Genomic DNA, 10,403 nt, shown 5'->3' with positions numbered 1-10,403 from the left:
CATTTTCTAAGTCTTGACATATAAGATCTTTAAGAAGCTTCCCTCATGTCAAAATCTCACTAAGATGGATATACACTTTGTGTGTGCCACTAAATATTAATGAATGATTCAATAATTACTTGATAATAAATGAAACAACAGTCTTAACAAACAATAAATTTTTCTAAAATAAAATTCTAATAACTCTAATACCATATTAAAAAAACTTTAGACCTAAATAAAAATTTCATAATTCTCCAATTGTTAAATGTATAGTCAATTTTGACTCATTTTATCATCTTTACTTTAGTTATTTTAAAAATTAAAATGTTGAAATATTTATCTCTAGCATAATAAAAATTATATCAATCTTAATATAAAAACTTCAATTTTATTAATTTGGTTAAATTGTAATTATTTTATTCGTATGTATTCTAAATCAATATTCTCAACTATGTGTTATCATTATGAATGAAATTTAATTCAATTTAACGTAATTAATTTTTTACTAACTATTTATTCAATAAAAGAAATAAATTAGGACGGATAAAAAACTTGTCAAATTATTTTAACTGATACGCTCACAAATTGACTTGCCTTTTTTTTTGAAAGAATTTGACTTGATTCATTAAATTGTTTATTTTTATTGATTAATTATACTCTTGAATTTTACATACTATCTCGTGAAACAAGACAAAAAAATTGCATATGCTGATTTCCTTATTCTAATGAGCGGAATATTATCCCAATGTTAGCATTTGTAGTCCACAAACGTCACCTTTTCTACTAATAACAAAGTTCTTATTATTTGTGAGTAGTGATAAATCGATGCATGACATAACTTTAGTGACATGGTGGTACACTCATGACGGCTACATGCATGATGAGAAAAAAAGAAACAATGAGAAAATTCACACATCAGCTTTTGTTCAAGAACAATAGAAAAATAAAATATTATCAATAAAAGTTTGTAATTATTTATGCTTCTGAAGGTCAATGGTTTGGTTTATATTAAATTGTGGGATGAGTACTGGTTGTTTAGTGAGTTATCTCATGTGCATTTAAATAAGTTGAATGGTGTACAAAAAAGGTATTTCAATATTAAAATCAGTTTAATTTTTAATAAATAATAATGATCAGAGGAGTTAATACTAGTAACTTATTTTTTATTTTGAATATTTATTTATAAGTTTTATGGCCAATTTTAAATAATTCTGGTTTAATTTAAGATTGAATGATGTGTTTGGTGATTATTCATGCTTGATGGTTTGTTATCTGAATTAATGTTTAACTCATCTAAACTAATGTATAATCAATCAACTTGTTTTGTGATCGATATAATTTAGTATCTGCTCATCAAAACGGTGTTTGACTCGATTGGTATATGATCAACCGATGTGTTTGATGAACATAATGGCTTACCTTTTAGGTTATGAAATGATTATTCAAGTGGATTATCAAGGGACATGTTTAATGTTTGGATTATGATATGTTATAACTTTTTTTAACAACATTTTGATAATAAATTATGTGTTACTATTTTGTTAGTTTGTATATTTGAAACAGATCAATCATAAGTTCTCACATCAACTATTGTAAAAAATTGTTAAAAAAATATTTTCCAAATTACAAATTTATTATCCAAATTGGTTCATAGCTGTGCGAACTGACCAAACTTACTAATGGACCACTTAAAATATATTTGATCGTTCCAACGGTTGCTGATGAAATCGTTTTACGATACAACTCACAATAAAAGAAAAGGATAATAATATTTAGACAACATTTTTTTGACAATATTTGAATATCATCTACGTATCATTGTGTGATTGGTCTAAAATTACTTCACAATCAATAATAATAATCATAAACACCACTATAGACCAATCATATAATAACACGTAAATAATGTTCAAATGTTATAAAAAAAAATATTTTCTAAATATCATTATCCAAAAGAATATATATATATATATATATATATATATATATATATATATATATATATATATATATATATATATATATATATTAAATGGCTGGTAGGTTCCTTCACTCATACGGGTTTCGATTTATGAGGGTTTGACCAGCAAGTTGAAATTCTTATCCTGTGATGTTACTGAAAAGCTGACAGACACACTTTCGTCCATACTTTTATTAATTAGTCATTTTAAATATATAGTTTATTAAAATCTCAAAAAGTATATTATCATACTCTTATTTTACTTAAATAAATTTATTTAACATTATTAAGAAACCACTTTGTTCATTGTGCCAATCAATGTTAATAATAATTATTTGACCTAATCGTTTTTTGTCTTATAATTTTATGCAATTTAATTTCTCCAAAGTCTTTAACTTGAAAAATGCAACATGTTTTAATACACTTTTGAAACTCTCACTTTTTTTAATGAATATAAGAATGTAACTCTCCCATAAGTTATAAATTGTAATATTCTTTAGAAATAAATTTATTTTAAATGTTTAACGCTAGTCTATTTATATATGAATTTTCCGTACGCTCCTATAGAATGTTTAATGTAACCATGTTAAAAAAAATTATTTATAACATTTCAATTTTCAACAGCAGTTTTCTTTTCGAATGCAAGAAAGAAAGAAAAAACAAATCCCAAAATTATTCAACCAATAAACGTAATGTATCAGAAAACATGTAAAATTCAAACCACATGTAATATATTATGTTTGGATCATACTTTTTAAATATTTTCTTTAGCAATGAATATTTTTTACTTTGTAGTGAGCGTTTGGTAATAGAGTTAGTTTTTCATATTCAACATTATCTTTTTGTAATGGTGAAAATTATGATTTACACAAAATTTACTTTTGGTTAGATGAAAATATTTAAACCACAAGCTTTTAAAAATAAAAAAATAATATTTCATTTTATAGTAAAGTTTTTAATTCATTGTCTCGTTAAATAAATTAAGAAAAAGGCCATGCTATTATTTTAGTAAATTTTTATTTTAGTTTATAAAATTTAGGTTCTTACTTCTACCTTCTTCTTCTTTTTTAATTTTCCTCCAAGTCAGTTCAAGTTATCCTGTACACACTTTAGTTAAAATCTCTTTCTGTACAAGTTTCAGATTAAATGTAATCAAATCACTTATCTTCTTACGTTTGATATGTATTTATAAATTTTAAGATGAACTTATGATTAACAAACTTCTAATCATGACCCATTGACTAATAAACAAGGTCTAGTGATAATCTTGATTTGATAATTCTTAATGGTATCGATCATTCTGACTGGTCGACCCTTCAATGATCTTAACTGTATTGATCTTCTCCACATCCCATACAGTCACATGGTACAATAATGTATCAATATTGTTATTTTTTAAAATTTAAATCATTAATGAAAAACGATTTTTTTCAAAGCAAAAAGAAAAATAAATTTTTATAACAGTTAAATTTTTAAATTATGATCTATTTAGAAATTGTATTTAAACACAACTTAACTTTAATATTATTAAGTGTGATTTTGGATTGTAGGAACGAAATCAACATTTAAGGTTTACAAGATAGTTCAAAAGATCTCACTGTGTTCTTCACTTTTTAACTATAGTGAATGTTCATCCAATCCTCTTCGAATGACAAAGGTAAAGGATGCTCTTATATCAATGTGAGTTTGAGTTTGATAGTACAGATATTAAGTATAATCACTTAGGGTCATTTTCTCAAATCTCTATTTATAGATTTCGTAGTGGACCTTTGATTATCAATGACCTTTGATTATCAGTGACCTAACTATGGTCCAACTAATAATAATTATATTTTATCTTAAGTTACTAAGTATTGGAGCTAATCGTTTTGGACATTAGTGTTTTGTTTTCTAGATATATCTGAATCTTAATAATAGTTGACCATTTGATTTATTATTTAACCCAATAGTTATACATTTTTTTTCAGATCTAAAAAACCTATTTTTTAAAATTTAAATCAAACATGAAAAACTTTTTTTCAACCTCACATTCACTAAAAACAAAAATAAAATAAAATCTTTTACCAACGGTTACAATTCTTAAATTATGATCTATCTAAAAATTGTATATAGACAACTTAATTTTAATATTATTAAGTGTGTTTATTATGCTTCGTATTTTTGTATACACTTTCAGTGGGACCTGTAACAAAAATCAATGATGCATAAAAAATTAAAACTTTTCATGTATAATTTCTCATTTATACAGCGTGAAGAACATTCTTCGAAACAGAAAGTAATTATATATGTATAATGTACTAGAAGTTTGAAGGAAAAACGATAGAACTAGAAAATAAGATTATTAAAATTAGATCGAGAAACACTTTGTAAATTTCACATCGGTACGTTCAATGACGGACTTGAACGTAGTGGATTTTCTACAAATATTATGAGAATAATAATTTTTTTATAAAGAATTTAAGAAAATCAAATACATAAGATTTAAAAGAAAAAATAAACTATTTACATATTAATTGTTTTACATATAAAAAAAAATTGAAAGATCAACACGTTAAATTGATTTATTTTGTAATTTGACGTGATCAATCTGTTTTTTAATATTAATTTGGACATTAATTCATCTAATGTTCAAAATCTTGATAATATATTAGAGATTAATTTAAAATTTAATTCATAATTATAATTTTTTATTTATAATATAAATTATTTTAAATATTAGTAATTTTTAATTTATAAATTAATATCAAAGTTAGTCATTATAGTTTAAATTTGATTGTTATTTAAAGATTCATTTTGTAATGTTAATTAAAGAAAAACTTTTTTACACAAATTGATTGATAAAGACGAAAACATTACAAACAAGAATAATAAAGTATAACACATCTGTTGTTTGTATAACACGTTGTTATATGCATGTTAATTTAGAACTCTCAATATTATATAATCATAAATTCTATGCACAAAGTTTTAAATGACAAATTTATCTTACAAAACTTTGATAAATTATCTAATGCTAGACTTTTAGAAAAAACTCAGCAATATATTTTTTGTTGAGAAAGTAGTTGTTCCACATAATGAAACATCAATTATTGATGAAATAGATATGTATTATAATTATAGATATTTATCTCAATGTAAGATAATTTGAAGAATTTTTGGTTTTGACATCTATCACGAACATTATGTTATTTAGTGATTATTATTCCATTTCCTAGGTCAATAATAAACTTTGTTTAAAGATGATATGATATTGATGTAATCTTCAACTATTATGAAAAACCTGTCTCATTTTATTCCAGAAATCCCAGAAAGATTATTCTGAATTTTTTTTCAAAACACGTAATCCCTAAGTCGCTTTTATAAAAATAATATGGTATTTTGAAAATTTGGAGGCTGCAAGAAGAGATTGTAGAGATAGACGAAGTAAAAATCCACAACGTGTTCATATGACTTAAAAAACTCACACTCCAAACCAATGGAACACTTATATAGAGGTTTAATATACTATTTGGTCCCTCTTTTTGAATGTTTGGTTTAAAATGATCCTACTTTTTTAAAAAGTTCAGTAAAGTCCCATATTTTGTTAAAAAATATTGAATCCGGTCCTTTTTGTTAACTTTGTTAGAAACTTAACGGTGCAAATGCCACATTGGCTAAAACTGAGTAAGCTTGAGACACATTTAAAGGTTTCACTATATAAATATTTTGAAAAAATTAAAATGACTCCACAGACTCAAGCTTATCTCACTGCCATGGCGTCGCCACTACACCGCCACCTCTCCTCCACCGATAGGCTCTCTACCAAATGGCATGCAACCTGCTCGCGACACATCCTAACCTCATGCCCTTTATCGCTACCACGCTTTCCAAGCTGTCGAAGGTCGTGCATTCTTCCTCCACAGATTTCCACTGCATATTTACAAGAAACAAAAGCGCATAACTTAATTGAAAAAATTTTCCTTCCCTGACATATAATCAAAGACACAAATAAAAAAGAAAGAAGGTAAAAGGAAATATATAAACAAAAACACACCTTGATTTCTGGGGTGGTAACAGGCATAATAATCACCACACTGCAATTCAATCTTTAGGCAGAAAATGCAACTCCTTGAGCATGATTCCCAACAGACGAACAAATAACTCTCTTTTCCAACAACTCGCAATAAGCTCCATGAATCTTGAATGAGAAAACCTACACCCCAATGTCAAATACTTATTCAATAACATGAACAAATCTGGCTTAACTCACCTAAAAAAATACTAACAACTAACATTTGTCCATTAAAAAAAAAGAACAGGCTTGTATATTGTCCACTCATCTTTCATTGAACCATATAGCATATCTTAATGTTCTATTTGTTTCAAAATCCAAAAAATGCCTTAAGCCCTTCATTACTAAAACTTAAAACCAAGAACTTAGGTAAAAAAAAATTATAATTGAACCCAGTTCCTTCCATCTCAAGCAAAAATTATAGCCAATTACATCACTGAGATATTTTATTAATAATAATACTTTTTTCCTCAAAACTGCCAACACATGTTGGCATGTATAGTAAGTTATTGTAACGATATTTTCAAAATAGTGAACTTAGAAATTATACCTTCACTTTTAATAAAAGGCAGATGATATCCGGTGAGTTCGGAAGTTAAAACTGTAACTTTTTTTAACAATATTAGGCAGGTAATGAAGCATTTAAACACCCATTGCACATTAAATTCAAAAATTGATATCAACCAGATGAAACAAAGGTGGTGGGAACTTAGAGGTTGCAAATCCTCTCTCTTGGGCCAAACCTTAACCTCAAATTTTCCAGGAAGCTTTGGCGCCAATTGCAAAGGGGACTCAACTGCTACGTCGTAGACCTTCGATGTGAAAATATTCGTCAAATAACTCAACAAATTCATCACGCCCTCGCCACCACCGTCGTACCGTGACCGGTGGGGAATCGCACCAGTATATCCCAGTGGATACTAAAGGAAATTTGGCGAGACCCAGGGTTGCGGGGGAGCCACTAGCTAGGTATCCTCAACGACGACGACAGCCGGGGAGGAAGAACGCACAGTGCCATGGCAGTAAGGTAGGCTTTGGTCTACGAAGTCATTTTAATTTTTTTAAAATATTTACACAATGCAACTTTCAAACATGACACGTATTCACCTAACTGTACAACTCATTCAGATTTGACCATGATGGCATTTCCACTGTTAAGTTTTTAACAGTGTTAACGAAAAGGAATAGATTGAATATTTTTTAACGAAATATGGAGTCTTAGTGAACTTTTTTAAAAGATAGGATCATTTTGAATCGAATGCTCAAAAGTAAGGACCAAATGATTTATGAAACCTTATATAAACTGTGGGGAAAAAAGAATCACGAAATGGATTTTCTTCTTGCACTTCTATGTTTTCTTCTTACACCTCCATATATGTGACAAAGTATCCCTTTTATCCTTAAGGAAAAATTTTAAAACAAATTCTAAATACATAATCTGATTTTTTGTTTGTTTTTACAATCTAAAATACATTTTGAAAAATTATATATTTCGAATCATATAATGTAAATCATATTTTCGAATTTAAAAATACATTCCAAATTACAATATCCATGTATATTAAATAAATAATATATTTAAATATATCATGGACGAGTTTGTTCTTCTTATTCCTCTTTCATTTATGTACTAATGATGTTAATTTTTTGAATTGTCGGTGCTGTCTTCGATTGTGCAGGAGATACCATGAGATATCCAAACAGTAAAGTCATCTTTCTCCCCTTTGTCTTCTTTTTCACTTCTCTCTTCTTTATAATGTCACGTGTCGACACTATTTTAATTGAAAAAGACACGTTCAATTCTTTCAACAAAAATATGAGATAAAATTGACAATATATTAAATAATTTAGACAAATATTAGAACCAAAATTATTATTATTAGATGAAGATGGGGATTTTGGTGGTTGAAAAAAGATGTGACCTTTGCAAAAGAAATTTACTAATACAACTTCAATTTATATTCTATAATTTGAGTTCAATTTTTTTATTAAGTTCTTAGTGTTAATTATTTATTAAGCCTTCACAATACATGGACAATGATTTTAATATTTTAAAATATATTAAAAATTATTTTAATATATCAATCATTATATTTTAAAACCAAAATAAATAAAAAAATTAATAGTAAATATAAATTCCATCACATCACATGCATCTTCCATCAAATATCGAAAATCCAGATTTCATTAGATCGCATACATCTTCCATCAAATATCATTCATAATTAGAAAGAACCACTTGTATTGTAGAGTTGGTAAGCATTTATGTAGCCAAAACATTTAGAATTAAAATTTAAAACTATGAAAGTAATCTTACACCCACCAATACATTTACTATTTGGTGTTGCGAAAGAATAGGACATTTTCCATATTAGACGTTTTTATTTTCGTTTAATTTAAGATAATATGCATTGATTTATATTTTAAAAATTTTTGTTTTTATCTGCAAGATAGATATTTTAGTAATTTTACAATATTATATTTTCCCAACCACTCATATGAGAAAGATGTAAAGTAACAATTTTTTGTTAGGTGAATACAGTTTAAAAATATCGTTATCCTGTCAGACTTGACAAGACGGCTTAACAGTCAGCTGCTTAAAATTTACACGGCCTAACACTCTTGTAAAAATGGAAAATACCTAAATAATCACTAACTTAGTATATTTTATTTACTAATTAAGAATGTTTTGATACAAGATACTAGACTAGCATATCTTATAATTGTAAAAAAAGTTTAACCAAACAACCGAGAAAGTTCATTATTCTTCGTGAGAATTAATAGTAATAATAATAGTAAGATAACCATAATCAGTTTTTTTTTTTTTTTTTTTAAGGTTGACAACTTGTTTTATGCTGTTTGGTCAATTGGTTTGTTAGGTAATTCTATTTAATGGGATCGTATAATCCTAAGTTGATTGGATAATCATACACTACATAGAGTTTTTAAGTTCGAGTATATCTTGATGTGCGAATAGATTTATAATTTGGGGTTCCATACATTTTAAGATATGATGGAATTATCATGTGATCAATCGATTGTAAACGGTTAATTGCATAGGAAGTTATAATCAATGGAAGTGGAACACTTGGCTTGTTGGAATTCATGCATCCCTTAAAATGAAAGTTCAGGAGGCGTGAGCCGTTAAATATTCCTTGTTTCGATGAATAGGATCTTTCCATTGAAACACCCATTTCAGCCATAAAAAGGGATGGAACTCAATGTCATTTTCATTATTATTCTCTATATTTCTCGCAAAAAAGTGTTGCATTCTTCTCTCAAAAGTAATAATGTTGACCATTATGCTTTTTTCGTTAAAAGAGTTTGAAGGGAGGAGAGGTCGGATATATGTCAATAACGACTCAATGTCATCGATGTCATCGGTCGAATCCTCCATATTCGGATCAATCGAGGGAGAGATAGAGTCAGATAACGCAACAACGAACATAAATATGAATAATGTCACTATCCGAGTAAACAAATGTGATATAACTAAGAATAATTAAAAAATCATTTTTATTATATTAATTAAAAAATAAAAATAATTATTAACTTAATGTAGAAAAATCAATTTCAATAAAAATATCAATATAACTTTTATACAAATAATGAATTTGATTTCAAATTTAGAGAAATAATATTATTTTATGTTTTTAAAATTTAAAATTAAATTAAATAAAAAATACATATAAAAACTAAATTGAATAAAAGAAAATGACATTTAATATTTACGTCACATTATCCTTTCATGAAATATCATATGCTACATCACGGAACATGTTAACCGTGGAAGATAAAAAGTTTTGGAAAGAAAAACAAAAAAATGAAAATGAAAAAATAAAAATAAAATTAAAAGATAAAAATATGAAAAACTAAAAATCGATCTGTGATATTGATTTTAATTCACTTTAACTCTGTTTACAATTTTATTCAGAAAGGGATCTTATTGCCTTAATTATAAAAAAATTGTGACTCAACTGAAATAAGAAATTAAAATTAACACTCAATCGAACAAAAAGTTAAGTGTTGTTAAACCTAAATTATATAAGGGTCTTCTCATATTATAATATATTATAACAAACTTTTTTTCCAAAATGGTTAGGCCAGAAAATGGGCTGTGAAAATATGATTATTATGAAGGAAAATATTGGATACTATTATTTTGAGTATTTTTATGATTATAAAGAAAACAGAAATTGAGGATTAATCTAATAAATAAATATAAAGTGTATATAAAAATGCGTTGAGTGTGAAAATAACGTAATTATTATGAAAACGACCTCCCGGACCTTTGCCATCAAATTCAACCAATTCACGCACCATCTCACAGGAGTGTATATATATATATATATATATATATATATATATATATATATATATATATATATATATATATATATATATATATAT

This window comes from Vigna radiata, chromosome 7, assembly GCF_000741045.1.
Source record: "Vigna radiata var. radiata cultivar VC1973A chromosome 7, Vradiata_ver6, whole genome shotgun sequence".
NCBI classification, from domain to species: domain Eukaryota; kingdom Viridiplantae; phylum Streptophyta; class Magnoliopsida; order Fabales; family Fabaceae; genus Vigna; species Vigna radiata.
The sequence above is the reverse complement of the archived record's forward strand: the minus strand, read 5'-3'. Positions refer to the sequence as shown.